The 23,483-nt window shown below is 46.7% G+C and overlaps 1 protein-coding gene across 5 annotated transcripts in view; it reads left to right on the top strand.

Moving 5' to 3' along the window:
* LOC147109632 (regulator of microtubule dynamics protein 3-like) overlaps window positions 1–23,483 on the top strand; it is a 341,290-nt gene that overhangs the window by 6,807 nt on the left and 311,000 nt on the right. The gene's annotated exons all lie outside the window — the stretch shown is intronic.

Below are 23,483 nucleotides of genomic sequence, written 5' to 3'. Positions count from 1 at the left end.
CTGGATAATTACTCGGTGGGTAAATACACCATCTAGTGTAGTACTAAGTCATATGGATCAGAACATCCCAGGTTCAATCCTTGATCTCTGCTGAGTTAGCTGAATGCAGAAAGGATGCTACAATTGGCCTCATTGCCTGGGGTTCTTGTTCCTGATTACTACCCAGTAATACCTTGCTGGAAAGTGCACATATGGCGAGGTCAGGATTGGGCTTAGTTGCGATGTCCTCTATAGTTAAATAGTCTGAGAACATTTCACTATGAAGACTGGGCATTTGGGTGAAGCATCAGAAGACTCCTAGGGCTCATGAAGCTATATTGTGCTTTGTTGGTGGGGGGGGGAGCAAATTGGATTGCTGATGTGATTAGAGAGGAAGTATAATGGAAGAGTGTGCTGAAGTAACATCCACTGTTCAAATCATAAGAGCCTGAACTATAACTATCTCTGTTGTTGTAATTCCATAACTACGCTCTGCCAGTTCCTTCAATGTGTAATAACAAAAAATCAGAGAATGTATGAGCAGCAGAGGGACAAGCTGCTTCAATATGGAGCAACCCAACTGTACCATACTGTCATTGAAAAACACAGAAACTACAGTGGATGCAATGAAGACTGGGTAGAGCTATTAATAGATAAAACTACAGATGAACAGTGGGAGGTGTTCAAAGAAGTGTTTGGTAGAATGCAAGACCTGTACATACCCCTAAAGGGCTGGAGCTCTACGTGTGTAATTAAACAACACTGGTCAACAAGAGAAGGGAGAGTTAGTATAAAAGCAAAAGAAAGGACTGTTACGAATGCAAAGAACAGTAGAGATCCCGCAGACTGAGGGTGGGATAAAGAGCAGCAAAGGGATACAAAGACAATGGTAAGAGCTGCAAAAAGGGAATACGAGAAAAAAACTTGCAAGGGATATCAAGGACAACACTCAAGGTTTTTTACAAGTATATTAAGAGAATGAGGGTGGCTAAGATTAATGTGGGTCCCTTAAAGGTGATATTGTAATTGAAAAATCAGGAAATGGCAGACTTGCTAAATACGTACTTTTTATCTGTTTTCACAGTAGAGAATGAGGATGAAATACCAGAGATATGAGGAAAACTAAAAATAAATCAAGGGGAGTAAGTTACTAGATTTAATATAAGTAAAAGAAAATGGTAATGGATCAAGTAATGAGACTAAAGAAAGACAAATCTCCAGGACCTGATAGTTTCCACCCCAGGGTATTAAAAGAAGTAGGTGAAGAGTTGTAGATGTTCTAGTCATGATCTTCCAGAATTCTCTGAATTCAGGAATTGTCCTTTCAGATTGGAAAATTGTCAGTGTCACTCCATTATTTAAGAAAGGCAGGAAAGATAAACTAGAAAATTATAGGCCTATTAGTCTAGTGTCTATTGTGGGGATGTTACTAGAATCTGTTATTGGGGACAAAGTGACTGAACACTTGGATAAATATGAACTGATAGGAACTTAGAAACAGGAGTAGGCCATTCTGCCCCTCTAGCCTGTTCCGCCATACAGTGAGATCATGTATCTTAACTCAATCCACCTGCCTTGGCTCCATATCCTTTTTTACCCTTGTTGAGCAAAAATCTATTGATCTCCGATTTTAAATTATTAATTGATCAGACAGTCAACATGGATTTGTAAAGGGTAGGTCATGCCTAATGAATCTGATTGAATTTTTTGAAGAGGTGACCAGAGGTGACTAATGTAGTGGACAGGGGAATGTCTATGGATGTTACTTATATGGACTTCCAGAAGGCATTTGATAAAGTCCCTCATAAGAGACTATTAGCCAAAGATAGATAAGGGAGTGTCTATGGATGTTATTTATATGGACTTCCAGAAGGCATTTGACAAGTTTCCACAAAAAAGACTGTTAACAGAAATGCCTGAGGTGCCTGAGGATTGGAAAGTGGCAAATGTGACACCATTGTTCAAGAAAGGGTGTAAGGACAATCCTAGTAACTACAGGTCGGTCAGTTTAACATCAGTAGTGGGTAAAGTTTTAGAAATTATAATCAAGGAAAAAATTAACGGGCACTTGGAGAGGTTTAAGCTAATTAAGGAGAGCCAACATGGATTTGTAAAAGGCAGATCGTGTTTGACTAATTGAATTTTTTGATGAAGCAACAAAGAGGATTGATGAAGGGAATGCAATGGATGTTGTCTACATGGTTTTTCGGAAGGCGTTTGACAAGGTACCACATAGAAGGCTGGTTAACAAAATTGAGGCTCGTGGAATAGGTGGGTCAGCTTGGATAAGGAATTGGCTTAAGGACAGAAAACAGCGAGTTGTGGTAAATGGCTGTTTTTCAGACTGGAGGATGGAAGACAGTGGTGTTCCCCAAGGGTCAGTGCTGGGGCCACTGCTTTTTTTGATATATATAAATGACCTGGATATTGGAATGCAGAGTAGAATTTCTAAATTTGCTGATGACACCAAACTTGGGGGTGTGGTAAACAGTGAGGATGATACCAATCGACTGAAACAGGACATAAAAAGGCTAGCAGAATGGGCAGACAAGTGGCAGATGGAATTTAATACAGAGAAGTGTGAGGTGATGCATTTTGGCAGAAGGAACAATATACTGTACACTTAATGGCACAGTTTTAAAGAGTGTGCAGGGACAGAGAGACCTGGAAGTTAATATGCATAGGTCCCTGAAGGTGGCAGGACATATTGAGAGAGTAGTTAACAAAGCATATGGGACCTTTGGGCTTCATAAATAGAGTTATTGAGTACAAAAGTAGAGACGTTATGCTGAACCGTTATAAAGCTGGTTAGGCCACAACTGGAGTATTGCATTCAGTTCTGGTCACCACACTTTAGGAAGGATGTGAAGGCCCTTGAGAGGGTGCAGAGGAGATTTACCTGAATGGTTCCAGGGATAGCAGATCTTAGCTACAAGGACAGGTTGGAGAAGCTGGATTTGTTTTCATTCGAGGAAAGGAGGTTGCGGGGTGATTTGATAGAGGTGTACAAGATTATGACGGGTTTGGATAGGCTAGACGGGGAAAGGCTGTTCCCACTAGTTGATGGTACAAGGACTAGGGGACACAGATTTAAAGTTTTGGCCAAGAGATACAGGGGGGATGTGAGGAAAAACTTTTTTATGCAGCGAGTGGTGAGGACCTGGAATTCGCTGCCGACGGAAGTGGTGGAAGCAGAGACACTCAATGTTTTCAAGGAGAGACTGAATAGGCACTTGAGGGAAAGAAACTTGCAGGGCTCCGGGGATAGAGCGGGGGAATGGGACTGACTGGATTGCTCTACAGAGAGCCGGCATGGACTCGATGGGCCGAATGGCCTCCTTCTGTGCTGTTATGACTCTGAGAGTACATGGAATTGGAGGCAATCTATTGACCTAGGTAGGTAATTAGTTTGGAGGTAGGAGACAGAGTAGGCATAATGGATATGCACTCATATTGGTAGGATGTGACTAGTGGTGTTCCCCAGGGATCTGTACTGGGCCCTCAAGTTTTCACTGTATTTATAAATGACTTAAATGAAGGAATAGAAAACCGTATATCCAAGCACTGATGGCACCAAGTTAGGTGGCACAGTAAATAGTGTAGATGGGAGCAGAAAGTTGCAAAGGGACATTGATGGATTAAGTGAGCGGGCAAAACTGTGGCAGATGGAGTCCAATGTGGGGAGATGTGAGGTCATCTATTTTGCAACCAAGAGAGATAGATCAGAGTATTTTCCAACTGGGTGAGAAGCTCCGAACTGTGGAGGAGCAGCGAGATTTAGGGGCCCAAGTACAGAAATCACTAGAAGCTACTGGACAGGTACAAAAAATAATTTAAAATGCTAATGGAATGTTATGCTTTATCTCAAGGAGTTGGAATACAGAGAGCTGAAAGTTACGTTACAGTTATATAAAGCTCTGGCTTGACTGCGTTTAGATTACTGCGTTCAGTTCTGGGCACCACAGCTCAGGAAGGATATACTGGCCTTGGAGGGGATGCAGAGCAGATTCACCAGAATGATGCCAGGGCTAAAAGGGTTAAATTATGAGGACAGGCTGCATAGACTAGGCTTGTATTCCCTTGAGTATCGAACATTAAGGGTGATCTAATTGAGGTGTTTAAGATGATGAAAGGAGTTGTTGGGGTAGATAGAAACTATTTCCTCTAGTGTGGGAGTCCAGAACAAGGGGCATTATCTTAAGATTAGAGCTAGGCAATTTCCTGGGAAAGAAAGAACTGAGGCCAATTTAGGAAAAAATCTGGGCAATTTCTCTCTAACACCTGAAGGCAATCAAGGAAGCAACAGGAGACCACAGTATCCCATCTGCCCCACAACTTTTCATCTAGAACTTGAAGCAAAGATTTTCTGGTCTTCACTATCTCAGATTCCATCTTCTACTGTGTTACAAGGATGTAGTTGGGCTGTTGGTTGCCTTCAAGGTTGTGAGTGGAGCAGAACTAGAAGAGTTTCTAATCATTAAGCTAGGCCTCTTGTACGTGCAGGGAACATCTCAGCAACTGTATCAATCCCAAAAATTCCTGTGAAGGGACGAAGCTTTACGCGCTAGTTATCCAGCCTGTGTACACTGGTTAACTGCAAGGCTAACCATCACTAGGACAACTGGGGCATTTTTGAAAGTATAACATCGGGTGGCTATCCGGAAGTCATAGAGCCATAGAGTAATACAGCACGGATAGAGGCCCATCGTGTCCGCGCCGGCCATCAAGCCCTGTCTAATCTAATCCCATATTCCAGCATTTGGCCCGTAGCCTTGTATGCTATGGCATTTCAAGTGCACATCCAAATGTTTCTTAAATGTTGTGAGGGTTTCTGCCTCCACAACCCTTTCAGGCAGTGAGTTCCAGACTCCAACCACCCTCTGGGTGAAAAAGTTCTTTCTCAAATCCCCTCTAAACCTCCCGCCCTTTACCTTGAATCTATGCCCCCTAGTTATTGACCCCTCTACTAAGGGAAAAAGCTCCTCAGCATCCATCCTATCTATGCCCCTCATAATTTTGTACACCTCAATCATGTCCCCCCTCAGCCTCCTCTGCTCCAAGGAAAACAAACCCAATCTGCCCAGTCTCTCTTCATAGCTTAAGCGCTCCAGCCCTGGTAACATCCTGGTGAACCTCCTCTGCACCCTCTCTAACGCGATCACATCCTTCCTGTAGTGTGGCGACCAGAACTGCACACAGTATTCCAGCTGTGGCCTAACCAGTGTTTTATACAGCTCCATCATAACCTCCTTGCTCTTATATTCAATGCCTCGGCTAATGAAGGCAAGTATCCCATATGCCTTTTTTACCACCTTATCCACCTGTTCCGCCGCCTTCAGGGATCTGTGTACTTGCACACCCAGATCCCTCTGACCCTCCGTCTTGCTTAGGGTCTTTCCATTCATTGTGTATCCCTTTGCCTTGTTAGTCCCCCCAAAGTGCATCACCTCGCACTTTTCCGGGTTAAATTCCATTTGCCACTGTTCCGCCCATCTGACCAACCCATCTATATCATCCTGCAGACTGAGGCTACCCTCCTCGCTATTTACCACCCTACCAATTTTTGTATCATCCGCGAACTTACTGATCATACCCTTTACATTCATATCCAAGTCATTAATGTAGACCACAAACAGCAAGGGACCCAGCACCGATCCCTGTGGTACCCCACTGGCCACAGGCTTCCAGTCACAAAAACAACCTTCGACCATCACCCTCTGCCTTCTGCCACTAAGCCAGTTTTGTATCCAATGTGCCAAGGCACCCTGGATTCCATGGGCTCTTACCTTCTTGACCAGTCTCCTGTGCAGGACTTTATCGAAGGCCTTACTGAAATCCATGTATACCACATCCACTGCGTTACCCTCATCCACACACCTAGTCACCCCCTCAAAAAATTCAATCAAATTAGTCAGACATGATCTTCCCTTGACAAAGCCATGTTGACTATCCCTGATTAATCCTTGCCTCTCCAAGTGGAGACAAACTTTGTCCCTCAGGATTTTTTCCAATAATTTTCCTACCACTGATGTTAGGCTCACTGGCCTGTAGTTCCCTGGTTTTTCCCTACTACCCTTCTTGAATAATGGTACTACATTAGCGGTTCTCCAGTCCTCTGGCACACCCCCTGTGGCCAGAGAGGTCCTGAATATATGTGTTAGAGCCCCCACAATCTCCTCCTTTGCCTCACACAGCAGCCTGGGATACATTTCATCCGGGCCTGGGGATTTATCCATTTTTAGGCCAGCTAAAACCGCCAATACCTCCTCCCTCTCGATGTTAATATGTTCGAGCATATCACAGTCCCCCCGCCCTATTTCTATGTCTACATCGTCCTTCTCCATAGTGAAAACAGATGCAAAAAATTCATTTAGAACCCCTCCTACATCTTCCGGCTCCACACACACATTGCCACTTTTGTCCCTAATGGGCCCTATTTTTTCCCTAGTTATCCTCTTACCCTTAATATACTTATAAAACATCTTCGGATTTTCCTTTATTTTGCTCGCCAGTGTTATTTCATGGCCCCTCCTTGATCTCCTAATTTCTTTTTTAAGTATCCCCCTGCACTTTTTGTACTCCTCTAGGGCTTCCTCCGTCTTTAGCCTTTTGTATCTACCAAAAGCCCTCCTTTTTTTCCTAATCCATTCTCGTATATCCCCTGACATCCAAGGTTCCCTGTGGTTTTTGGAACCACCCTTGACCTTTACGGGAACATGTTGCCATTGTATGATCTCAATCTCCCTTCTGAAAGCCTCCCATTGCTCCGATGCGGATTTTCCTACAAGTAGCTGATCCCAGTCCATTTTGGCCAGATCCTGCCTTATCCTATTAAAATCGGCCTTCCCCCAATTTAGAACCTTTATTTCCGGCCCATCCCTGTCCTTTTCCATGACCACCTTAAATCTTACCATATTTGGTCACTGTCACCAAAGTGCTCACCTACTAGCACTTTTTCCACTTGGCCGGCCACATTCCCTAGAATTAGGTCCAGTACCGCCCCCTCTCTTGTAGGACTTTCTACATGCTGGCTCAAAAAGCTCTCCTGGATGCACTTTAAGAATTCTACACCCTCTGAGCCTTTCACACTCTGACTATCCCAGTTAATATTGGGGAAGTTGAAATCCCCCATTATTATTACCCTATTATTTGCACATTTCTCTGAGATTTGCCTACATATCTGTTCCTCTATCTCCCCCTGACTGTTTGGAGGCCTATAGTACACTCCCAGCAAAGTGCTTGCTCCCTTTTTGTTTTTAAGCTCCACCCATATGGCCTCATTAGAGGACCCTGCTAATATATCATCCCTCCTTACTGCAGTAATTGACTCCTTAATTAATATTGCGACACCCCCTCCTCTTATACCTCCCCCTCTGTCTCGCCTGAAGCTTCTGTACCCAGGAATATTGAGCTGCCAGTCTTGCCCTTCCCTCAACCATGTCTCCGTGCTAGCAACAATATCATATTCCCATGTGTTTATCAACACCTTCAGTTCATCCACCTTATTTGCAAGACTCCTTGCATTAAAATAGATGCCATCCAGCCTTGCCCTTATATATTTGCCCTGTCTACCAAGCTGACTTGTTTTTTCCTCTGTAATTGGCAGCACATCCCCCCCCTATTTCAGCTCCCCTCTGTATCCCATCCCCCTGCCAAGTTAGTTTAAACCCCCCCCAACAGTGCTAGCAAACCTCCCCGCAAGGATATTTGTCCCGCTCTGGTTCCGGTGCAACCCGTCCGACTTGTACAAGTCCCACCTTTCCCAGAAGCAGGCCCAGTGATCCAGGAAAGTAAAACCCTCCCCCCTACACCAACTCTTTAGCCACGCATTCATCTGCTCTATCCTCCCATTCCTATACTTACTAGCACGTGGCACTGGTAGTAATCCAGAGATTACAACCTTTGAGGTCCTGCTCTTTAATCTGTTACCTAGCTCCCTAAATTCTTGATGCAGGACCTCATCCCTCTTTTTACCTATGTCGTTGGTACCAATGTGGACCACGACCACTGGCTGTTCACCCTCCCCCTCCAGAATGCCCTGCAGCCGCTCAGTGACATCCTTGACCCTGGCACCAGGGAGGCAACAAACCATCCTGGATTCACGTCTACGGCCACAGAAACGCCTATCTGTTCCCCTTACTATAGAATCCCCTACCACTATTGCTCTCCCACTCTTTTTCCCCCCTTCCTGGGCAGCAGGAGCACCCCCAGTGCCAGGAAGTTGGCTGCTGCTGCCTTCCCCTAGTGAGTCATCCCCCTCAACAGTATCCAAAGCGGTATACTTGTTTGAAAGGGGGATGTCCGCAGGGGTTCCCTGCACTACCTGCCTGCCTTTGTTGCTCCGCCTGATGGTCACCCCTGTGCTGCCCTACCCTGAGGCGTGAACAACTCGCTAAACGTGCTATCCACGAGCCTCTCAGCATCGCGCATGCTCCAAAATTCATCCACCCGCAGCTCGAGCGCCGCAATGCGGTCTGCAAGTAGCTGCAGCTGGATGCATTTCCCGCACACATGGTCGTCGGGGACACTGGCAGCGTCCCTGATTTCCCACATGGAGCAAGAGGAGCAGAACACGGGTCTGAGCTCTCCTGCCATGACTTACTCCTTTAATTAATTAAAAAATTTATTCAATACCCCAGTTACAGGTATACTCTAGGGCGCTTTATTTACCAACTGTCCCCACTACACCAGAGACCCTAGAAATTTAACACCACAGAAGTCAAGCTTGTATTGAAAAGAGAGAAATACTCACCAACCAATCACTTACCTGCTCCCTGGTGACGTCACACACTGATTACTTTTTACCTCCTCTGCTGTTGATTTGGTACGCCTCTGCCTTCGCGCCGGTTTTTAAGCCGGGCTCACCTCCTCCGCTGCTGCTCTCCCCCGAACTGGTCGGGCCTCTGCCTTCGCGCCGGTTTTTAAGCCGGGCTCCTCCTCCGCTGCTGCTCTCCCCCGAACTGGTCGGGCCTCTGCCTTCGCGCCGGTTTTTAAGCCGGGCTCCTCCTCCGCTGCTGCTCTCCCCCGAACTGGTCGGGCCTCTGCCTTCGCGCCGGTTTTTAAGCCGGGCTCCTCCTCCGCTGCTGCTCTCCCCCGAACTGGTCGGGCCTCTGCCTTCGCGCCGGTTTCACTGTGTCATGGGACTGAGTTCAGCGCGACTCTCCAAAATCTTCCTTTTTTTTAATTCTGCACCCTCCTTGGTGATGTGCTACACAGATTGTGTGGCATCAGCAATAGCACCTTGCTGGAGTAAGAGAAGTTTGGCGGGAGAATAATCCGTAAAGGTGCTCTTGCACATCTAGTGGATCAGAACAGGATTGGTGAAAGGCTGGGAACAGGTGAGCTGCAGTTGGTGTACTAATCAGGGGTAGGGTGGGGTGCGGGGGCGGGTCATGGGAAGTGGGGGGAAATGAGGGATTGTGTATCTTCAAAAAAATAGCTTTGTTTCTAAAAGTGTTGCAGATTGGCTGTAACTTCAAGGTGAGTTAATTGGTTCTTATATAAAAGGGAATCCAAAGATCTTCTAGAGACCTATTAACACTAAAAGGGTTGTCAGAGGAGTGGTGGGACCAAAATGGAGAACTATTGGTGGAGGCAGAAGGCACTAAATGAGTACTTTGCATCAGTGTTTCCCAAGGAAGAGAACTTTACAAAGACCTATGGTAAACAAGGAGGTTGCCGGGATACTGGATGAGATAAAAATAGATAAAGAGGTAGTAGAAAGGCTGACAGTACTTAAAGTAGATAAGTCACCTGGTCCGGATGGGATGCATCCTAGGTTACTGAAGGAAGTAAGGATAGAAATTGCAGAGGTGCTGGCCACAGTCTTCCAATTAGCAAGCCACTCAGTTGTAAAAAACCGCTATGAAAAACAATAAGAACAAAACTGGATGGACCACCTGGCATCAACCTCGGCACCGGCTATGGACACGGCAACGGCACACCCAGCCCAGTTGACCTTGAAAAGTCCTCCTCACCAACATCTGGGGACTTGTGCCAAAATTGGTAGATCTGTCCCACAGACTAGTCAAGCAACAGCCTGACATAGTCATACTCACGGAATCATACCTTTCAGCCAATGTCCCAGACACCTCCATCACCATCCCTGGGTATGTCCTATCCCACCGGCAGGACAGACCCACCAGGGGTGGCGGCACAGTGGTATACAATCGGGAAGGAGTGGTCCTGGGAGTCCTCAACATTGACTCCAGACCCCATGAAGTCTCATGGGCAAGGAAACCTCCTGCTGATTACCACCTACCACCCTCCCTCAGCTGATGAATCAGTACTCCTCCATGTTGAACACCACTTGGAAGAAGCATTGAGAGTAGCAAGGGCACAGAATGTTCTCTGGGTGGGGGACTTCAATGTCCATCACCAAGAGTGGCTCGGTAGCACCACTACTGGCCGAGCCCTGAAAGATATAGCTGCCAGTCTGGGCCTGCGACAGATGGTGAGAGAACCAACACGAGGGAAAAATCTACTTGACCTCGTCCTCACCAATCTACCTGTTACAGATGCATCTGCCCATGACAGCATTGGTAGCAGTGACCACCGCACAGTCCTGGTGGAGACAAAATCCCGTCTTCACACTGGGGACACCCTCCATCGTGTTGTGTGGCACTACCACCGTGCTAAATGGGATAGATTCAGAACAAATCTTGCAGCTGAAAACAGGGCATCCATGAGGTGCTGTGGGCCATCAGCAGAAGCAGAATTGTATTCCACCACAATCTGTAACCTCATGGCCCGGCATATCCCTCACTCTACCATTGCCATCAGGCCAGGGGACCAACCCTGGTTCAATAAGGAGTGTAGAAGAACATGCCAGGAGCAGCACCAGGTGTACCTAAATATCCGGTGCCAACCTGGGGAAGCTGCAACACATGCATGCTAAAAAGCGGAAGCAACGTGCTATAGGCAGAGCAAAGCGATCTCTCAATCAATGATCAGATCAAAGTTCTGCAGTCCTGTCACATCCAGTCGTGAATGGTGGTGAACCATTAAACAACTAATGGGGGGAGGAGGAAGCTACATGAATATCCACATCCTCAATTATGGTGGAGTCCAGCATGTGAGTGCAAAAGACAAAGCTGAAGCCTTTCCAAATATCTTCAGCCAGAAGTGCCGAGTGGATGATCCATATCGGTCTCCTCCTGAGGTCTCTGCCACTGCAGAAGCCAGTCTTCAGCCAATTCAATTCACTCCACGTGATATCAAGAAAAGGCTGAGTGCACTGGATACAGCAAAGGCTGTGGGCCCTGACAATATCCCGTTTATCGTGCTGAAGACGTGTGCTCCAGAACTAGCCGCGCCTCTACCCAAGCTGTTCCAATACAGCTACAACACTGGCATCTATCCGACAATGTAGAAAAGTGCCCAGGTATGTCCTGTCCACAAAAAGCAGGACAAATCCAACCCGGGGTCATCAGCAAAGTGATGGAAGGTGTCGTCGACCTTCCATCAAGCAGCACTTACTCACCAATAACCTGCTCACTGATGCCCAGTTTGGGTTCCGCCAGGACCACTCGGCTCCCAACCTTATTACAGCCTTAGTCCAAACATGGACAAACAAGCTGAATTCCAGAGGTGAGGTGAGAGTGACTGCCTTTGACATCAAGGCAGCATTTGACCGAGTGTGGCATCAAGGAGCCCGAGTAAAAACTGAAGTCAATGGAAATCAAGGGGAAAACTGTCCACTGGTTGGAGTCATACCTAGCACAAAGGAAGATGTTGTGGTTGTTGGAGTTCAATCATCACAGCCCAAGGACATCGCTGCAGGAGTTCCTCAGGTCAGTGTCGTAGGCCCAACCATCTTTAGCTGCTTCATCAATGACCTTCCCTCCATCATAAGGTCAGAAATGGGGGTGTTCACTGCTGACTGCACAGTGTTCAGCGCCATTCACAACTCCTCAGATAATGAAGCAGTCCATGCCCGCATGCAACAAGACCTGGACGACATTCAGGCTTGGGCTGATAAGTGGCAGGTAACATTCGCGCCACAGAAGTGCCAGGCAATGACTATCTCCAACAAGCAAGCGTCTAACCACCGCCCTTTGACATTCAACGGCGTTACCATCGCCGAATCCCCCACCATCAATATCCTGGGGTTCACCATTGACCAGAAACTTAACTGGACCATCCACATAAATACTGTGGCAACAAGAGTAGGTCAGAGGCTGGGTATTCTGCGGCGAGTGTCTCACCCCCTGACTCCCCAAAGCCTTTCCACCATCTACAAGGCACAAGTTAGGAGTGTGATGGAATACTCTCCACTTGCCTGGGTGAGTCCTTGGCTGTACTCTCTGTTAACACATGACTGTACAGCCATATACAGCAACAACTGGATCATCAAGTTTGCCGACGACACCGCAGTAATTGCCCTGATAAGCAACGACGACGAGACGGAGTACAAAGATGAGATAGTCCAGCTGATGAGATGGTGCAATGACAACAACCTTGCCCTGAACGTTGGCAAGACTAAGGAGCTCATCGTGGACTTCAGAAGCCACCGAGGGAACCACCGCCCCATCAGCATAGACGGGACACCAGTGGAAGTCGTCAGTTGCTTCCAATTCCTGGGACTGCAGATCTCCGATGACCTGGCCTGGAACCACAATACTGAGGCCATGCTGAAGAAGGCACACCAGCACCTCTACCCTCTACGGTGCCTGAGGAAATGCGGCATAAGCACACAGTGGCTTGTGAACTTTTACCGCGGCATCATAGAGAGCGTCCTGACGGGTGGTGTCAATGTGTGGTATGGTAACACCACTGCACAGGACAGGAAAGCCATCCAGAGGGTTGTGAGGACTGCAGAAAAGATCATCGGGTGTGCACTTCCGCCCATCGAGGAGATCTTCCAGACCAGGTGTTGGAACAAGGCCCGCTCCATCATCCAGGACCCCAATCACCCTGGGCACGAACTGCTCTCCCTCCTGCGGTCTGGCCATCGGTACCGCAGCATCCGAACCAGGACCAGCAGGCAGTGCGCCTACTGAACTGCTAACCGCACTGCCCCACATATCATAGTCACATTCTCCCCCCCCCGCCCCCCCCCCCCCCCAACCCTGGAATTGTATATCACGTGAACCGTGAACGCACAAGAACATTCTTGATCACTGGACTGTGTGCACATAGGACTCTTGTACCTCAACCTTAACTTATAACTTATAACTCATTTGTACATTGCACACTGCATTTTAACTTATACTTATCTATATTTGTATATAAATATTATACTTATACTACCATATACTTATCATATTACATTACTATTACTTCCAGTGGTAATAGAGGCTTTTTGCACTATTCATCATATCCTGCAACTTGGACTGTCATCATTGCTATACTTATTTGCTTATTGTTTCTATATTTATACTTGTTTTTACTTTTGCTTTTTATATTTATATTTATATTGTGGGAGTGAGTGGGGAGTAAGCATTCCATTGTACCAGTTACATATGGCAATAAAATAATCTTGAATCTTGAGTGCAGCTCCAACAATACTCAAGAAGCTTGACACCATCCAAGACAAAGCAGCCCGCTTGATTGGCACTCCATCCACTACCTTAAACATTCACTCCCTTCACCACTGGCGTACCGTGGCTGCAGTGTGTACCATCTACAAGATGAACTGCAGCAACTCGCCAAGGCTTCTTCGACAGCATCTCCCAAACCCGCGACCTCTACCACCTAGAAGGACAAGGGCAGCAGGTGCATGGGAACACCACCACCTCCAAGTTCTCCTCCAAGTCACACACCATCCTGACTTGGAAGTATATCGCCGTTCCTTCATCATCGCTGGGTTAAAATCCTGGAACTCCCTCCCTAACAGCACTGTGTACCTTCACCACACGGACTGCAGCAATTCAAGAAGGCGGCTCACCACCACCTTCGCAAGGGCAACTAGGGATGGGCAATAAATGCTGGCCTTGCCAGCGACGCTCACATCCCAGGAACAAATTAGAAAAAAATCCTCCTTAGATACAGGGGTGATGCCAAAGGACTGGAGGATTGCAAATGTTACACCCTTGTTTAAAAAGGGAAGAAGGATAAACCTTGCAATTACACAGGTCAGTCAGTTTAACGTCGGTGGTGGGGAATCTTTTAGAAACAATCATCCGGGAGAAAATTAACAGCCACTTGGAAGCATGGTCTAATAAAGGAGAGCCAGCACAGATTTGTGAAGGGAAAATTATGTTTGACCATATAACTAGGGCTGTAGAGAGGGCTTTAAACTAACTAGTGGGGGGGAGGTTCCTAGAGAGCAAATAATAAAAATGACAACAGAGAAGGTCATAGACTTAGGTAGCAGTGGGGAAATTAAAAACCAGAGCATGTCAGGAAGGGGCAGAAGGTATGGAGTAAAAGGTAAAGTAATAAAAAGGGCAAAAGCAGGAACTAAGTGTCACAAAACATATTTGAAAGTTCTCTATCTGAATGCACGTAGCATTCGTAACAAAATAGACGAGTTAATGGCACAAATAACTACATATGGGTATGATCTTGTGGCCATTACAGAAACATGGCTGCAGGGTGACAATGCCTGGGAATTAAACATACCAGGTTATTTAATGATCAGGAAGGACAGGCAGGAAGGAAGGGGAGGTGGGGTGGCTATGTTAATAAAGGAAGGAATCACTGTAATACAGAGAAATGATATTGGGTCAAAAGATCAGGATAATGAAACAGTTTGGGTGGAGGTAAGGAATAATAAGGGGAAAAAAACACAAGTGGGCGTAGTCTATAGGCCTCCGAACAGTTGCAACTCTGTTGGACGGAGTATCAATCAGGAAATAGTTGAGGCTTGTAATAAGGGAACATCTATAATTATGGGGGATTTTAACTATCATATTAATTGGACAAATCAAATTGGGCAGGGCTGCCTTCAGGATGAGTTCATTGAGTGTATTAGGGATGGGTTTCTTGAGCAGTATGTAACTGAACCGACCAGGGGGCAAGCAACTTTAGATCTGGTCCTGTGTAACGAGACAGGATTAATTAAAAATGTCCTAGTAAAGGATCCCCTTGGAATGAGTGACCATAACATGGTTGAATTCCATATTCAATTAGAGGGTGAGAAGGTTGGATCTCAAACAAGTGTGCTAAGCTTGAATAAAGGAGACTATGAAGGTATGAGAGCGGAATTGAGTAGAGTGGATTGGGAAAATAGATTAAAGGGTAAGACGATACGTGATCAGTGGTGTACATTTAAGGAGTTATTTTACAACTTCCAAAAAATATATATTCCACTGAGAAGAAAAGGGTGTAAAAGAAAAGACAGCCATCCGTGGCTAAGTAAAGAAATTAAGGATAGTATTCGACTAAAAACAAGGGCAAATAAGGTAGCCAAATCTAGTGGGAGGATAGAGGATTGGGAAAACTTTAAAAGACAGCAAAAAATAACAAAAAGATTGATTAAGAAAGGGAAGATAGATTATGAAAGTAAATTAGCAAAAAATATAAAAACAGATAGTAAGAGTTTTTATAGTTATATAAAAAGAAAAAGGGTGGCTAAAGTAAATGTTGGTCCCTTAGAGGATGAGACCGGGAAATTAATGGTGGGAAATATGGAGATGGCAAAAACACTGAATATTTTACATCAGTCTTTACAGTAGAAGACACTAAGAATATCCCAACACTGGACAAACAAGGGGCTAAAGGGGGGGAGGAGCTAAACACGATCAAAATCACTAAGGAAGTGGTACTCGGTAAAATAATGGGACACAAGGCGGATAAATCACCTGGACCTGATGGCTTACATCCTAGGGTCTTGAGGGAAGTGGCGGTAGGGATTGTGGATGCATTAGTAATAATTTTCCAAAACTCCCTGGACTTGGCAAAGGTCCCGGCAGACTGGAAAACTGCTAATGTAACACCCTTATTTAAAAAGGGCAGTAGACAGAAGGCTGGAAACTATAGACCGGTTAGCCTAACATCTGTGGTAGGTAAAATTTTGGAGTCCATTATTAAGGAGACAGTAACAGGACATTTGGATAATCATAATTTAATAGGACAAAGTCAGCATGGTTTTATGAAGGGGAAGTCATGTTTGACAAATTTGCTGGAGTTCTTTGAGGAAGTAACATATAGGGCGGATAAAGGGGAACCAGTGGACGTAGTGTATTTAGACTTCCAAAAGGCATTTGACAAGGTGCCACAAAAGATTATTGCTTAAGATAAAAAATCACGGGATTGGGGGTAATATTCTGGCATGGATAGAGGATTGGCTATCTAACAGAAGGCAGAGAGTTGGGATAAATGGTTCATTCTCAGACTGGCAATCAGTAACTAGTGGTGTTCCGCAGGGGTCAGTGCTGGGTCCCTAACTCTTTACAATCTATATTAACGATTTGGAGGAGGGGACCGAGTGTAACATATCAAAGTTTGCAGATGATACTAAGATGGGAGGGAAAGTAGTGAGTGAGGAGGACATTAAAAACCTGCAAGGGGACATAGACAGGCTAAGTAAGTGGGCAGAGACTTGGCAGATGGAATACAATACTGGAAAGTGTGAGGTTATGCACTTTGGCAGGAAAAATCGTAGAGCAAGTTATTATCTTAATGGCAAGAAACTGGAAAGTACTGAAGTACAAAGGGATCTGGGGGTCCTGGTGCACGAAACTCAAAAGGTTAGTATGCAGGTGCAGCAAGTGATTAAGAAGGCCAATGGAATGTTGGCTTTCATTGCTAGGGGGATAGAATATAAAAATAGGGAGGTATTGCTTCAGTTGTACAAGGTATTGGTGAGACCGCACCTGGAATACTGCGTACAGTTTTGGTGTCCATACTTAAGAAAGGACATACTTGCTCTCGAGTCAGTACAAAGAAGGTTCACTCGGTTAATCCCGGGGATGAGGGGATGGACATATGAGGAGAGGTTGAGTAGATTGGGACTCTACTCATTGGAGTTCAGAAGAATGAGAGGCGATCTTATTGAAACATATAAGATTGTGAAGGGGTTGGATCGGGTGGATGCAGGGAAGATGTTCCCGATGATGGGTGAAACTAGAACTAGGGGGCATAGTCTTAGAATAAGGGGCTGCTCTTTCAAAACTGAGATGAGGAGGAACTACTTCACTCAGAGGGTGGTAGGTCCATGGAATATGCTGCCCCAAAAAGCTGTAGAAGCTACATCATTACATAAATTTAAAACAGAAATAGACAGTTTCCTAGAAGTAAAGGGAATTAAGGGTTATGGGGAGCGGGCAGGAATTTGGACGTGAGTCTAGGTTCGGATCGGTCATGGCCCTGTGGGTAGCGGAGCGGGCCCAGGGGCCGTGTAGCCTGATCCTGCTCCTATTTCGTGTGTCTAATTCTGTTAGATTCAGGAGATGGTTCTGTGATAGTGGATTGGCGGTTAGGATCAGATCAGCCATGATCTTATTGAATGGTGGAGCAGGCTCGAGAGGCCGATTGGCCTACTCCTGCTCCTATTTCTTATGTTCTTATGATTGAGGTTTTTTATGAGTTAATGGATGAGGTAAGGATGAGGGCAGTGCAGTTGATGTGTATATGGACTTTTAAAAGGCGTTTGATAAAGTACCACATATTAGGCTCGCTAGCAAAATTAAAGCCCATGGGATAAAGTGGCAGTAGCAGCATGGATACAAAATTGGCTAAGGGATAGAAAACAGAGAGTTGTGTGAATGGCTGTTTTGTGGACTGGAGGGAGGTATACAGGGGAGTTCCTCAAGGTTCAGTACTAGGACCACTGCTGTTTTTGATATACATTAATGACTTGGACATGGGGGACCAGGGCACAGTTTTGAAATTTGCAGATGACACAAAACATGGAAGTGTAGTAAACAGTGAGGAGGATAGTAATGGACTTCATAAGGACATAGACGGGCTGGTGAAATGGGCAGACACATGGCAGATGAATTTCAATGCAGAAAAGTGTGAGCTGATTGATACATTTTGGTAGGAAGAATTAGGAGAGATCATACAGACTAAATGGTACAATTTTAAAGGGGGTGCAAGAAGAGAGAGAGGCCTGGGGGTCTTTGTGCACAATTCTTTGAAGGTGACAGGACAGGTTAACAAAGCAGTTAATAAAGCATATGGGATCCTGAGCTTTATAAATAGAGGCATCGAGTACAAAAGCCAGGAGGTTATGCTAAACCTATATAAAACACTAGTTCAGCCCCAGCTGGAGTGTTGTGTCCAATTCTGGCACCGCACTTCAGGAAGTACTTGAAGGCTTTGGAGAGGGTACAGAAGAGATTTACCGGAATGGTTCCACGGAGAAGGAATTGCAGTTACGTGGATAGACTGGAGAAGCTGGGGTTGTTCTCCTTGGAGCAGAGAAGGCTAAGAGGAGATTTGATAGAGGTGTTTAAAATCATGAAGGATTTAGATAGAGAAAATAAAGAGAAACTGTTTCCAATGGCTGAAGGGTCGATAACCAGAGGGCACAGATTTAACGGGATTGGCAAAAGTACCAGAGGCGACAGGAGGAAAAACAGTTCTATGTAACGAGTGGTTAGGATTTGGAATGCAGTGCCTGATAGGGTGATAGATACAGATTCAATAGTAGCCTTCAAAAGGGAATTGGATAAATCATTGAAGGATTAAACATTGCAGGGAATGAGGAAAAGCAGGGGAGTGGGACTAACTGGATTGCTTTTTGAACGAGCCAGCACTTGGCCGAATGGCCTCTTTTCTGTGCTGGACTAATCTATGATTCTATGAATGTTTTGCAGCCGGGAAGGGACTGGGGGAGTGCTATTTAAAGGCAGCCGCTTCCTGCCTTTTATTGTCGGCGACATTTTTGCACCACACATTTTGAGGTAGCGTTGAATCTCTCCAGAAATCTCTCTATGTGAAGGAGTTTTGGGTACTGAGCAGCACTTTGCAGGTTCATTTTGATTTGACCTTCCTTGCATCGATTTAGAAGAGACTATGGGGGCTGCACTCTGAGCTCTTTCCCTGGGCCCCTCCATTGTTCTTTCCAGCAGATTTGATGTACAGGTCTCTCCAGGCCGAGATTCAAGACTGCAATGAGCAGGATGTGGATGGAGAGCAAGATCGACCCTCCCCTTTAAGAACTGGCCGCGCCAGTGTGTCTGTGTTCCATTGCTGACTGACATCACATGAGCTTCGCCAGCGCTCCGAGGTAGCGCCTCGCTCCTCAGCATTAGCGCCTTAAGAAAGGTGTGTAGCGCCTGATTTAGCGCTCAATTCACCCCCAGGGGCGATAGAGGCCAAGTTTGCAGTCGGAGGCGATAATTAGCGGCAGGCGCTAAACTTTGTGCCCGGCCAATAATTGCGCCCCAAACGGGGCGATACTGAATTTCTCCCCCTATATGTTTTAACTTCAGTAAGAAATCTTTTTCAAATAGATTAGATGGGAGGGATATTTTGCACAAATATTAAAGATTGTAACAAAAACTGCTCGCTCACTATTAGAATTTGAACAAACTGTTTTTGCTTATTAGGTTCCTAACGTCACTAATATTATTTTGGATTATTTAGTACAGCATTTTAGTAAATAAATGGGATGTGGGTGCATCATTAGGTGGGTAATTTAAAATGAAACCTTTCCTTTTTTGATTTCCTACCCTTGCTTTCATTAGCTAACTCAGGTGGAAGGATTCTGTTGGCTTCTGGCTTGTGCAGCTGCTGTTTTCAGATTGAATCCAGAGTCCGCCTCCCATGAGTTTTGAAGTGGAGATTGGATCCAGATTGTGGAAGTTAAGAGTGTAAGCAGTTTGGGATCTGCCTGGAAAGTGTAGAGAAAAATGTTCCAAGCAGGGCTGTGCTCTGTAACTTGAAGGATAACAATTGCCCAAGATATTGCTCCTATCACTCATCTAATATTGATGTCCAAATTATAAGTCCAACTGCATGCAAAATCAGTTTCCAAGTGGATGTCTGATTGCTGAGATCAGCCATTGCTGCCAGAGTTGTCAGCATTGTTTTGTCACCCGGTAGTGATAGAATACTGATGTAAATCTAAATGTTATGCGTATTTCTCCTCCCCCGGCCCCCCCATCTCTCAGCAGACAACAGACTAGCCACTTATATACAATCTGAAGATTTTGAGTGTACCGAAATTCTGTTCAGTCACTTGTTTCTCTTTTTAAAATGTATATTTTCCATTTTATGAACTTCACCCCTTTTTGCACATTAAAGAAAACGGTTTAGTGAGTAAGAGCTAAATAGTTGCATTATTTTGAACCTCAACGTAGTGTTTTAGGCCACAGATGTTGGCCCCTCACAACAACACATGCACCCATTCTGTCCAATCCCAAACAATAATGTATTCCCCAGCCGAGCTGTTCAATCTTGTGTCTAGTATCTAGTTCATTTCTGCTGCTTCGTACTAAGTTTATTTGAAAAATCCAGTATGTTTGACATTTTGTATATACACTTTGATACACTTGTAAGCTCTCACCATATTTCTCAAAACAAACATGTTTCAATCTGGAGCACATTTAAAGCTCATCCCGAGTATATTTAACCCACTGCTACTTTCTATATCTGGTGACTTCAGGCATTTTCATATTGACGGTGTCGGCAATAGGAGCTGCACAGTACTTTCACTGCCAACAGCATCCAACATTATCTATATATATAAAGCGGCTCTTCTGTCTGTCCCGATGTCTGTCTGTCTGTTCTCTATACGTTTGAAAGTTACAGAGCGTACCGACGCGCGCGTCACCTCAAAAGAAAGCTTGCGATTCCGGACCGGTCATAGGCGTATTTACGTTTCGGCCGGACAAAAATCCCGCCCGCGGTATCCCAAAAACGTTCAGCGTTCCGCTCATTAGCATCTCATTAGCGACCGTGTGACGTCGAGGTCCACCAATCGGACGGCGGGTTCCTTCCTACAGTTGAGTGTCGAGTGACTCGACGATTGACCAATCCTACGCTTCGGTGACCTGACCGGTCGACCAATCGGTGCGTGTGTGGGCGGGCCTTATCCTTCTGAACCGAGGTGAGTGGCCGCCATCTTGATTTTTCACAATTTTTTCCCCCACACTTTGTGTGTTAGGGAACTAAGGTAAATATTTTAATGATGTGTTAGGGAATTAAATAACAATTTAATGGGGGGGGGGGAGAGCCTCGGGAAATCGCGGGGGGGGGGGAGAGCCTCGGGAAATCGCGGGGGGGGGGAGAGCCTCGGGAAATCGCCGGGGGGGGAGAGCCTCGGGAAATCGCGGGGGGGGGGGAGAGCCTTGGGAAATCGCCGGGGGGTGGGGGGGGAGAGCCTCGGGAAATCGCGGGGGGGAGAGCCTCGGGAAATCGCCGGGGGGGGGGGGAGAGCCTCGGGAAATCGGGGGGGGGAGAGCCTCGGGAAATCGCGGGGGGGAGAGCCTCGGGAAATCGCGGGGGGGGGGAGAGCCTCGGGAAATCGCGGGGGGGGGAGAGCCTCGGGAAATCGCGGGGGGGGGAGAGCCTCGGGAAATCGCGGGGGGGGGGAGAGCCTCGGGAAATCGCGGGGGGGGGGAGAGCCTCGGGAAATCGCGGGGGGGAGAGCCTCGGGAAATCGCGGGGGGGGGAGAGCCTCGGGAAATCGGGGGGGGAGAGCCTCGGGAAATCGCGGGGGGGAGAGCCTCGGGAAATCACGGGCGGGGGGGAGAGCCTCGGGAAATCACGGGCGGGGGGGAGAGCCTCGGGAAATCGCGGGGGGGGGGGGGAGAGCCTCGGGAAATCGCGGGGGGGGGGAGAGCCTCGGGAAATCGCGGGGGGGGGGGGGGGGCGAGCCTCGGGAAATCGCGGGGGGCTCGCGCCGCCCGCACTGACCGCGCATGCGCCGCCCGCACTGACCGCGCATGCGCCGCCCGCACTGACCGCGCATGCGCCGCCCGCGAGAGCCCGCTCCCAGTGCCGGCTGCCGCTCAGCATTCCCGCTATCGGAACGGCACCGGACCTCGGGCGCTAGGCAGGGGGAGGGGCCGGAGAGGGGAGTGGGGGAGGGGTGGGCGAGGGGAGGGAGGGAGAGGAGGGGAGGGGAGGGAGGGATAGGACAGGGAGAGGACATGACGGAGAGGGGGGACACACAGGGGCAGGGAGACCAAGCGCCCCAAAATTGCCCTCGCAACGCGGGGCTCCCCAGCTAGTAGAAGTATATTCCACGCCTTCGGCTGTATCTGGCACTTTTCCAGGGCCTTGAAGGGCAGCCATTAGAAATGGCCTTCTTTTCCCATTCAGCAGGCACAATAGGGATTGCCAACATACTAGAAAAGAAAAATTGAGAGCAGTGCTTAGAAGTTTCAGATATGCCCTGACAATCCCACTCCCAGTGTTGCGCTCTTTATTTTGTAACTTCAAAGGACCGGTCTGTGTCGGTGTGGACTCGCCGGCCTGTGTCGGTGTGGACTTGCCGGTCTGTGTCACGGTAGACTCGCCGGCCTGTGTTGGCGTGGACTCGCCAGCCTGTGTCACGGTAGACTCGCCGGCCTGTGTTGGCGTGGACTCGCCGGCCTGTCTGTCGGCGTCCATGTGTATTCGCTGGTTTGTGTCCGCGTGGACTGGCCAGTGTACGTCGCTGCGGTTTTGCTGGTCTGCCGTTACAGATCGCTGGTTTGTGGCGTTGGGGTCTTGGTCGGCGTCTGGACTCGCCGGACTACCATAGTAGATCGCGGTTTGTGGCGATGTGGACTCTCTGTTCGGCGACCATGTGGACTCGTTGGATTGTTTTGTTGTAGACTTTCTGGTTTGTAGGTAGTGTCTGTTAATAGGTAAAATATCATGGACAGGTCCAGAAAATAATCAGAAAGGCTATTGGAATGCTGGCCTTTATATCTAGAGGATTAGAATACAAAGGGGTAGAAGTTATGCTGCAGCTGTACAAAACCCTGGTTAGACCACACCTGGAGTACTGCGAGCAGTTCTGGGCACCACACCTTAGTAAGGATATATTGGCTTTGAGGGAGTGCAGCCTGGGAATGATACATGGACTCCAAAAGTTCAATTACGAGGAGAGATTACACTAACTAGTGTTGTATTCCCTGGAATTTAGACAGTTAAGGGGTGATTTGATCAAAGTTTTCAAGATATTAAGGGGAATAGATAGGGTAGATAAAGAGAAACTATATCCACTAGTTGGGGAGTCTAGGACTCTGGGCATTGTCTAAAAATTAGAGTCAGGCCTTTCAGGAGTGAAATTAGGAAACACTTCTACATGCAAAGGGTGGTAGAAGTTTGGAACTCTCTTCTGCAAACGCAATTGGTGCAAGACAATTGTTAATTTTAAATCTGAGATTTTGTTAACCAAAGGTAATGAGGAATATTAAGGGATATGGGGCAAAGGTATTTGGAGTTAGGTCATGGATCAGCCATTATCTCATTGAATGGCAGAACAGGCTCGAGGGGCTAAATGGCCTACTCCTGTCCCTATGTTCCTAAGTAGGAACACAGTGTTTAAGACACCTTTTATAAAACTTGACAGGAATTTGCTTTAATCACTTTAAATATTCCTATCCTGAAATATTGAAGAAAATGCTACTTTAAAAAAAAAAAAAATTGAGGTTGATGTGTGACATACAGTTTAG

This window comes from Somniosus microcephalus, chromosome 12, assembly GCF_052327205.1.
Source record: "Somniosus microcephalus isolate GS21.2 chromosome 12, FLI_Smic_1.0, whole genome shotgun sequence".
NCBI lineage: Eukaryota > Metazoa > Chordata > Chondrichthyes > Squaliformes > Somniosidae > Somniosus > Somniosus microcephalus.
This window is presented reverse-complemented; position numbering and strand designations above follow the sequence as displayed.